The sequence below is a fragment of the Scomber scombrus genome, chromosome 10, assembly GCF_963691925.1.
Source record: "Scomber scombrus chromosome 10, fScoSco1.1, whole genome shotgun sequence".
Lineage (NCBI taxonomy): Eukaryota > Metazoa > Chordata > Actinopteri > Scombriformes > Scombridae > Scomber > Scomber scombrus.
Genome location: NC_084979.1, coordinates 30169893 through 30180026, shown reverse-complemented (window position 1 = coordinate 30180026; position 10134 = coordinate 30169893).

Sequence of the window (10134 nt, the reverse complement as noted above, 5' to 3'; positions counted from 1 at the left end):
CAATAACTTCTGCACAACATAAAGAAGTTGAATGTTGTAAATCTTGTTGTCAAATATTTCACTTTTAATATCAGGCGTTAGGGCAATATTTAAAGATTTAATGAACCTGAATGTGACTAAAGCCAGGCAGACACCATTGGCTCGATGTTTGATCCCATTGGTCGCCATGAGAGGTGTCAAACTCATTTTCATTCAAGGGCCACATACAGACCAATTTCATCTCATGTGGGCCGGATCATTAAAATGAAGGAAGGAAGGAAAAGAAGAGATGAAGGGAAGATGAAAGGAGGAAGGACAGATTGATGGAAGGACAGATGGAAGAAAGGGAAGGAGGACAGAGGAAGGAAGGAAGGAAAAGAAGATGGGAATAGAAAGAAGGAAGGAAAAGAAGAGGATGGTAGTAAGGAAAATAAGACAGGAAGGAATGAAAAAAGGAAGGAAGGAAAAGAAGACAGGAAGGAAAGATTGAAAAAAAGGGAAGAAGGAAGGAAAAGAAGATGGGAATAGAGAGATGGATGAAAGAGAGTAAGGAAGGAAAAGAAAGGAAGGAAGGATGGTAGTAAGGAAAATAAGACAGGAAGGAAAGATGGAAAAAAGGAAGGAAGAAAGAGTAAGGAAGGAAAATAAGACAGGAAGGATGGTAGTAAGGAAAATAAGACAGGAAGGGAAGTGCAAGAAAGGGGGGAGGACAGATGGAAGGAATGAAGGAAAATTCAGGAATAGAGAGGTGGAAGAAAGGGAGGGAGGATGAAGGAAGGAAGAGAGGAAGGAAAGAAGGAAGGAAAAGAAGACTGGATAGAAAGTGAGCCGGAGTCTAAACAGAGGTTATAATTTCAATTATAAAGAGCAGGGGTGTCAAACATGAGACCCGTGGGCCCTTGAAGGGTCAGTTATGGCCCACGGGTCTCATGTTTGACACCCCTGCTCTTTATAATTGAAATTATAACCTCTGTTTAGATCAGAGGCAATGTTTCCATTTATGGGTGTAATCTAAATAAACAGATTTTCTATATCATAAAAACATACAGTATTCTTCCCATTGAGGCAGAACTCAATCCCTGTCGCTAATGCTTATTGTGACCAGCAGGGGGCAGCATGTGACTAGAAATGGGCCTCGTTTAAAACTATTTAAAAACTACTATTTAAAACTACTATTCATACCAATTTAGTTTAATTAATTTTCCTTTATTTCCTCCTTCACGTTTTTATCTCTGTTATTCCATCTATAATCTTAATCTTACTGAAAACATTAAAACGTTTCTTTGATTATTTCAATCCACGCAGCACGGTCCTCATTTGAGAAACAGCGCCCCCCTCGAATACAACGCATTGTAAAGGGCGGCAGGTGTGGTGGAAACCGGTATTGCACCCATGTTTGGCGCTATTCATTCTACATGAGGGAAAACAGCTGAAGTTTGATGTCCTTTCATTTAAAAAATAGCAAATGTCAGCTATGTATTATTATGTCATTATTATGTTATTATTAGAAATTGTTTGGAAACCTGTATTTTCCACGGTTCCAGGTTAAAAAACACTTATCTTCTCCTGTGCTTATGATTGAGCTCTTTATTTCAAAGCACTTTAAATGTTAATCTTTCATTTGCACTCTATGTCCTTTTAATGATTTAAAGCAAACCATTATTTTATGCTGCAACCTTATATTTAATGCTCTATCATAGTATTTTATTTCTCTCTCTTTCTATGTTTCTGTACTTTGTTTTTATTATTAGTCTATGTGTGTGTGTGTGTGGGGGGGGGGGGGTATGTATGTGTTTACTATGATTGGGATTTATTTTTATTTCTCAATTCCATGTTTTTTTTCTCAATTTTTTGTCTGTTAAATGTTTCTTTTATGTAAAGCACATTGAGTTGCCACTGTGTATGAAATGCGCTATATAAATAAAACTGCCTTGCCTTGCCTTAGTTTATTTATCTTCACTGTGATTATGTTTCCAATTTGCTGATTTTCATACCAATGACTCTAAACACCTCAAAGTGCATTCGAACTCTATACTGTAAGAAGCCTGAAGCCCATTGGGAAAGTATATGACATGATTATTCAACACCTTGCTGTTTATCTTCACATGAGTAGAGTCTAATTATTCTTCTGGTAACTGACTTTATTAATGTCCTCATATAGCTTTCTAAACATGCTGTACAATATGATTATGTAGTCAACTTGCTTAAATGTATTAGACCTCGTTCGCCATCATTTAACTGAGTCATTTGGGTGCTGTACACTTAGCTTTACACTAACACAATAAGCACATAATCAGGTGAAGGCAATTCATTTGTAGAACCAAATATCATTAACGTCATCAGTTAGCTTCTGGGGGCTTTATAATCTGTACAGCAATCATCAACAACATCCTCTACACTTAAACCTTTGATTTGGATAAAGAAGAACTTAAAAAAAACCTTTGGGTGCAGGGGTTTGGATGGAGGAACCTCAGAAGGAGCAACTGAGGAGGGACCCTGACCTATAACTGTGTGTTCCTATGTTACTGTCAGAACTGAACCCTCCCATTCACTTCTCGTTATGTTTTTTGACAGAAAAATGCTAAAGACGACCCTTTCAGTGATCTATCAGAAGAGGAAAAAGTACATTTTTCATCTTATAAAATGTTGGTTATTTCAATGAAAGTTGATACAACTTAGTGCAAAATATATGGTGGTGCTTATTTCTTCATACCTTGCAAGGCAGCTGGATTTGTGAGATCTGTGTCCAGGTTAAATTTCTGCATCAATTAGCTCAGAGCTCCCACTAAAGGCTGGAGTCATTCCAAGTAGATTTACTTTAACCCTTACATACTGTTGAGGGTCAAATTTGACCCATTTTTTATATTTGAGAGCTGTAAAAACATCAAATACACATTTCTTTTAGCTGGAATGTGACTCACAGTATAGAAAAATGGTGGGAAAAATGCATCATTTTTTTTATTTTTATGAAGCCGATACACATTGTTATATATGCAAATGTACAAGTTTGGCATTTGTATATTAAAAAAACGTTTAAAAAATCAGCATTCAAACATGTTGTATTCATCATATTCTGTAAAATGTTCTCCTGGACCATAAAACAGTGATTGTGAATGACTTTTTACATAAGATGAATCAAACTGACGGTGAATTTATGGATGTGAAATGGTGTAAAGACTAATTATGAGTGAGAATATGAACAGTATGTAAAGGGTAAAGGGTTACTTACAGTCTGCACCATCTGGCTTTTTTTTCTAAGGAATGAGCAAACAGATGAAATGGAGGTCACAGTGGGAATAACAGGGCGAGGTGAAGGCATGGGGAGGTTACAGTCGTCATTAGGCTAAACAGCGTGGAGCCGACGGGCCGCTGGTGTGTGAGAGCGGTTTCAGGGCGTCTTTAACCCTCCGCAGAGCTGTCATCAGCTGTTGCTTTACTGCTTTGTTCCCACACATTCTCCCTTTTTTTTTTGCGCCCCCCCCCCCCCTCCTCTCAGGTGAGTAGCCAAGTAGATGAGAAGGATGTCATCAACGTCTCCATCACCTCCTCTCCCCTCTCTTTTTCCCAGAAGTCCAGATTGAACAGAGGTGATCACTTGGAGGGGTAAATATAAAAGTGTATTATATTAACCCTCCTGTTGTCCTCGAGTCAAGGAAGGAAGGGAGGAAGGATGGAAGGGAGGAAAAAGGAAGGAAGAAGGAAGGAAGGAAGAAGGAAGGAAAAAAGGGAGGGATGAAGGAAAGAAAGGAGGGAAGGAAGGAGGGAAGGCAAGAAGGAAGGAAGGAAGGAAGGAAGGAAGGAAGGAAGGAAAGGAGGGAGGAAGGGAGGAAGAAGGAAGGAAAGGAGGGAGGAAGGAAGGAGGGAGAAAGGAAAAGAGGAAGGGAGGAAGGAAAGAAAGAAGGACAGAGGAAAAAAGGAACGGAGGAAGGAAAGAAAGAAGGACAGAGGAAAGAAGGAAGGGAGGAAGGTAGGGGGAGGAAAGAAAGAGAGAATGAGGGAGGAAAGAAGGAAGGAAGGAGGAAGGACAGAAGGAAGAAAGAAAGGGGGATGGGGGAAGGAAAGAAGGAAGGGAGGAAAGAGAGAGGAAGGAAGGAAAGAAAGAGAGAAGGAGGGAGGAATGAAGGAACAGTCAAAACAGACGGGGTCAATTTGACCCGGGAGGACAACACAAAGGTCAATTAACTTACTATCTTATTATTCATTTCATTATATTTATTATCAGATTGTGATTTAACTTTTTTTAGGTCGTAGTTGTGACACTAATGCTTTAGGAAACCAGCTCTCGCCTCCTCAGCAGTCTCTCTCAGGTGGAATAACAGACTCTGGTGCAGGTGTTCTGCTGTTTAAAAGACTTTTAATTGCATCACTTCCTATCCGTGTGGTAAATAACAAACATGGCCGGCGTGAGAAAAACTCTGATGAGATGCAAACCCACGTTGTCTCCCATGTGGCTGCCACTGTGCACGGACACTCAGAGAAAAGAGGATTTCTTTAAAGTCGTTCTGTGTATGTGTTTACTATATTTGGGTTTTATTTTTATTTCTCAAATTCCATGTTTTTTTTCAATTTTTTCTGTTAAATGTTTGTTTTATGTAAAGTACATTGAGTTGCCACTGTGTATGAAATGTGCTATATAAATAAAACTGCCTTGCCTTGCCTTTAATTTATTTTAATTTATTTTATTTTATTTTATTTTATTTTATTTTATTTTATTTTATTTTATTTTATCTTATTTTATTTTATCTTATCTTATTTTATTTTATTTTATTTTATTTTATTTTAATTTATCTTATTTAATTTAATTTGATCTTATTTTATTTTATTTTATTTTATTTTATTTTATTTTATTTTAATTTATCTTATTTAATTTAATTTAATTTTATCTTATCTTATCTTATCTTATCTTATCTTATCTTATCTTATTTTATTTATTTATTTTTTATCATTTCACAATTACAAGGCTTCTTCTGTGTCAATTTTGAAATTTTGAATTTCCCCCTAGGAGGATCAATAAAGTGTACCTTACCTTACCTTGATATATGATATATAATATCATTTTCAATGAAGATGAAATCTTATCCTAATCAGTTTTAGGGGTATTTTGGGGCTGCGACTAACAATTATTTTCATTATAAATTAATCGGTTGACTATTTTCTTAATTAGTATCTTTGCCTATAAAATGTGAGAAAATTGTGAAAATGTGTGCGACCAACTGTCCAAATCCCAAATATATTTAACTATAAAGACATGTGATGACTGATTGGAAAATAAAACACTTATTTAATTATCAAAATTTAATTTCTGTGGATCGACTTATCGATAAAGAGACTAATTGTTGTATATTTTTAACGGACAAGTGTCAAATTCTGACCTGTTGGTGAAAAGATAGTAAAGTAGATCACTACAGTTTAACACACACACACACACACACACACACACACACACACACACACACACACACACACACACACACACACACACACACACACACACACACACACACACACACACACACACACACACACAGATAACATCGTCTTGTGGAGCCAAACTCAACTTAATCTGAATGAAATGTTAAACATGTGCAGTGTTTCTGAGCCTGTGGCAGGGAGCGCCTGGCGAGTTGCAGCTCGCCAAACAATGAGTTTAACATGGAGGGATGGAAGCCCCTCACCCGCCGCCCCCCCCGAACCCCCTCACCTGGCCCCCTGCATACCTCTGATACACATACACACAGAGGACAAAGAACACACTGTTTCTGCCCTGAGACGAGGGGCAGAGAGCTAAAATGTTTTTTATAGAAGAGTATCTGTTTAATAGCATGGAGAGATATTGGTTTTCATTTGCATGTGTGCTAATATTTACCATAGTGCTGCACAGGAAGTGTAGCAGGTAGCAGTAATGATAAACAGGCCTGAGTGCTGAAACAAGTATGTGGCCATCTTCAGCTGCAGTACCTTTAAAGGCCACTAGATGTCTACTAGAGCAAAACTCTCACTATATTTAAAAGACTGTGTTTATTGAACAGGTGAAACTCCCAGAGTCTACACCCTGCTGTCTATCCCTCACTTTTTTACATTCTAACCTCTTCTGAACCTACTCTTTTCCTTTTTTTCTCCCCCTCTCTCTCTCTCTCTTTTGTCATGCTTCCTCTCTATCACTCTAAATCGGTCTCGCTCATCCTTTTTTTGTCCGTCTTAAGAGGCAGCTGGGACTCGTCTCTTTGTGTCTCTTTGTCCTCTTTCAGACGCCTGCAGACTTCAAAGTAGGTGAGATCCATGAAGGGAGAGGAGGTGAAAGAGACACGAGTGGGAAAGAGAGAGAGAGAGGGAGAGAAAGAGGGGGGAAGAGTTATGGAAAGGAAGCTGATTGGAGGGAGAGAGAGTGAATGACTCAAAGAGAGGGAGTAGACTGCAGCCTTATTTCAATGTTAAAATCTTAAACCCACTTGTACAAAACATTTATCATCAATCTTACTATAAATCTATTAGTCTACAGATGCTCATCTATATGTAGTTAAGTTATTTTGGGCAATTGAAGCAAACATAATATCCCTAATAAGATGATTTATGGCTGAAACAAGTGATTGATTAACCTGATTAGACAACTGATAGACCGCTGACAAGTCTAATAATCAGCATTTAAGTAATTGATCAGGCATTCATTTAGACCAGGCGGGGAGTTCTGGTCCTCTGAAATGAGGCCATGGCGGAAGTAACTTAAAACTGTATTTTATCAAAAGGCCACCAGGGGGCGACCGTTTTGGTGTCAAAAGGACTTCCGTCTCTATACAAGTCAATGGAGAATTCACCAACTTCTCACTTGATTTCTAACCTCAGTAAACGTTTTCAAAATGTGTTTATGGTCTCAATCGCTAGTTTAAAGCCTTCTTTAATGCAGTATGATGTTCATTTGGGACATTTTGGCCTCCCTGATTATATATGTGACGATAAAGCAGGGTATGCATTAGGGCGTGGCTACGTCGTGATTGACAGGTTGATTGGTTCACAGGTTCAGGAGGGCGCCTGATGCTCCTCCTGATGCCCATATAAGTAGAATCCCTGTTTTTATTTTTCCCAGCATGCACCTGAAATGTTCAAGATGGTGCTTCTCAGATCCGAAACTATTGGCCTCCGAGCAGCAGTCCACAAACCAATGGGTGACGTCACGGATGTTACGTCCATTTCTTATATACAGTCTATGATTTATACATATTACAACAAGGGTGTCAAACATACGGCCTGTGGGCCAGAAACAGGTCTGCCAAAGGGTCCACACCGGCCCACTGGATAACTTTGCAAAGTATGAAAATTGTAGAATATATAAATCCAAATTTTCAGCAAACACGCCGCTGTTCTTGCTTATTTTTGCTCGCCATTCTCCGATCTTCAGATCTTCCTGTGGACGTTAAACTTGAGATAATTGATTTGCAACGTAATTCAGATTTTTAAGGACACATTTCATCAGTATCTGTTACCATGGTAACCCCAAACTGACAGCCCTGTCTGCAAACGTTTTGTACCTTTAGGGACGATTTATCTAATCTTTCTTAACCTCCTGCGACCCTGCGTCCTCACATGGAGACATTATATTTTGGTTTTGCTGAACCTTATACTTCATACTGCTGAACTTTGACCTGTTGTCGTCATTCGTATATACTTTTTTGTGCCACCTAGTGGTCACAAAAGCACGATCCAGTGTAGAAATCAGTGCAAAAAGTCAATCAACAGCCGCTCTCCAGTCAAAAGTGGACCAGGTACAAACCCAAAACTTGTTTATTTATGCTTAATAACATTTATAGTTTGATATGTTGTCCAAATTTGACTCATTTTATCAATAGCAACAAACTACGACACTGCTAATTTGTGCAAAGGGGAGGTATAAATATAAGGAAATAATTTGTTATACAGTCAAATAAACCCAGTGTCTCCATATGAGGACATTATTTATTTCAAAAACGACTTCATGTTCAAAGATGATGTTTAGTTTTTGTACTTATCAGGTGAATAGATCTTTTATTATAATAAAGTCATAACATATATCATTTATAGGTTATTATGCAGGGGATTTTAATGGTCCGGACCTCATGAGATAATATGAAAAATATGGCTGTTTATGTGGCCCTTGAACTAAAATGAGTTTGACACCTCTGTATAACAAGATATGTATGTTTCTATGTGTTGAAAATCTTAGACACACACTAATATAGGCTGATTGATCAAGATTAGCCAAAAACAGTCTAAATCAGTCAGAGACTAATCTGTAGGAAACAGATGATGGTTAGTTTCTGCTTAAAACTAAGTTACATAAAAGATGAAGTCATGTAAAGATAATACACTGATCATTTAAACTTTTTGAAGCTACTTAAGATAAGATAAGATATTCCTGTATTAGTCCCACAATGGGGAAATTTGCAGTATTACAGCATCAATAAGAAAGAATAAAGAACAATAAACAAGTACGAAAAAACAATAACAATAATCGTAGAAATATATAATTTAAAATAAATAATTGTGACATTATTTACATTATTTACAGCACAACAGAGATGATATTGTTAGTCCTTCTGGCTAAATTGAAAAAAAATAACTGATATTTGTGTCTAAACTAAATTGGGTAATTTTTGTCCTGAGGGGGGAAAAAGAGAAAAGGTCAGAAGGTCAGTACATTTCCTGACATGATTATAAAACTATCATGCTTGTAAAGTTAATGTCCTGAGGGTGGCACCAGAGAAAAGGTTTATGGAGTGTGAACATTTTCATGCTCTGGAGGGCGTATGAATGATGTTTTTGATTTTTTTTAAAACATATTTTTGGGGTAAAAGTGACGATATCGGCTTGGGAAAATAAAGCAGGCAGAGACGGTCACAGGGTCTCTAGATGATTTGCTGTGAAATGTGATGTGTGAAGTGTTGGATTGGACCTGGGACCTCAGGCTCAAAAAAATCCCCCCTTTTTTTGGGGGGGGGGCGGGGGGGGTTAAAGCAGAGGAACAAAAGACAGACAGAGAGAGAAGAGAGAGGGCCCACCAGGACTGTGTGTGTGGTTTCAAGCGTTTTGTTGAGGAGACAAAGGGAAGGACATGTCGGTACCTGCCACACACACACACACACACACACACACACACACACACACACACACACACACACACACACACACACACTAACACTATTTAGTCCGCTGTCGACCCAAAACATCCCCTCCCCAGCCCACAGCACTTCAAACATATCCGCCCTCAGCACTCTGTGTGTGTGTGTGTGTGTGTGTGCATGTGTGTGTGTGTGTGTGTGTGTGTGTGTCTCAAAGTCCTATCAGATCCAGAACCAAGGTGGAGCACCCAAGGAATGCCGGTAATAGACACAAACAGTATTTACTCAATACATTTATCATCTCTGTACTGAAGTTATGGCTGCAAGAGAGTGAAATAAGAGTTGTATGCAGGTATCGTGCGTGTGTGCATGTGTGTGTGTGTGTGTATGTGTGTGTGTGTGTGTGTGTGTGTGTGTATGTGTGTGTGTGTGATATCTGATGATAAGAGCATTAAGTTAAGTCTCGCCTGAAGTCAGGTATCAAGATTTATTTAGATAGAAGCGCCTTTTTTCACTTGAAGGATGAGGACATGAAAGAATTAAATATGTTCACAGCGACACTAACAGGGACACATTTGAAAATAGATACAGGTCCGATTGGGTCCAAAGAGAATAAATACCAGCACAGGCCAAATCAAACATGCCTGTAAACAAGCGGCTTGCATCACTCTTGGTGGGTGTGATGTAGTCAGTCGACAGTGCTGCTGGATGCATTTTAACCAGGACTAAGAATAATGCACAAGTCACATCTTTCATTGTGTGCAGCATAACAGATAAATGCTGCCTAAACCTTTCAGTGATTTATAGACCAGCAGCAGAACTTTAACATCTATTCTGTAGCTGACTGGGAGCCAGTGTAAAGACCTTAGAGTCCAGTCAGAAGACCGTTATAGAAGTCGAGTCTACTGCAGATGAAAGCATGAATGAGCTTCTCCTGATCAGTTTGGGACATAAAAACCAAAAAAGGAAACTTGCAACTCATCGTCATCCGTGTTGGACATGTCCAGTCTTGCACGTACCTGTTGGAATTCTGTCCTATTTCACCAAGAAAGAAGCAAATATATTA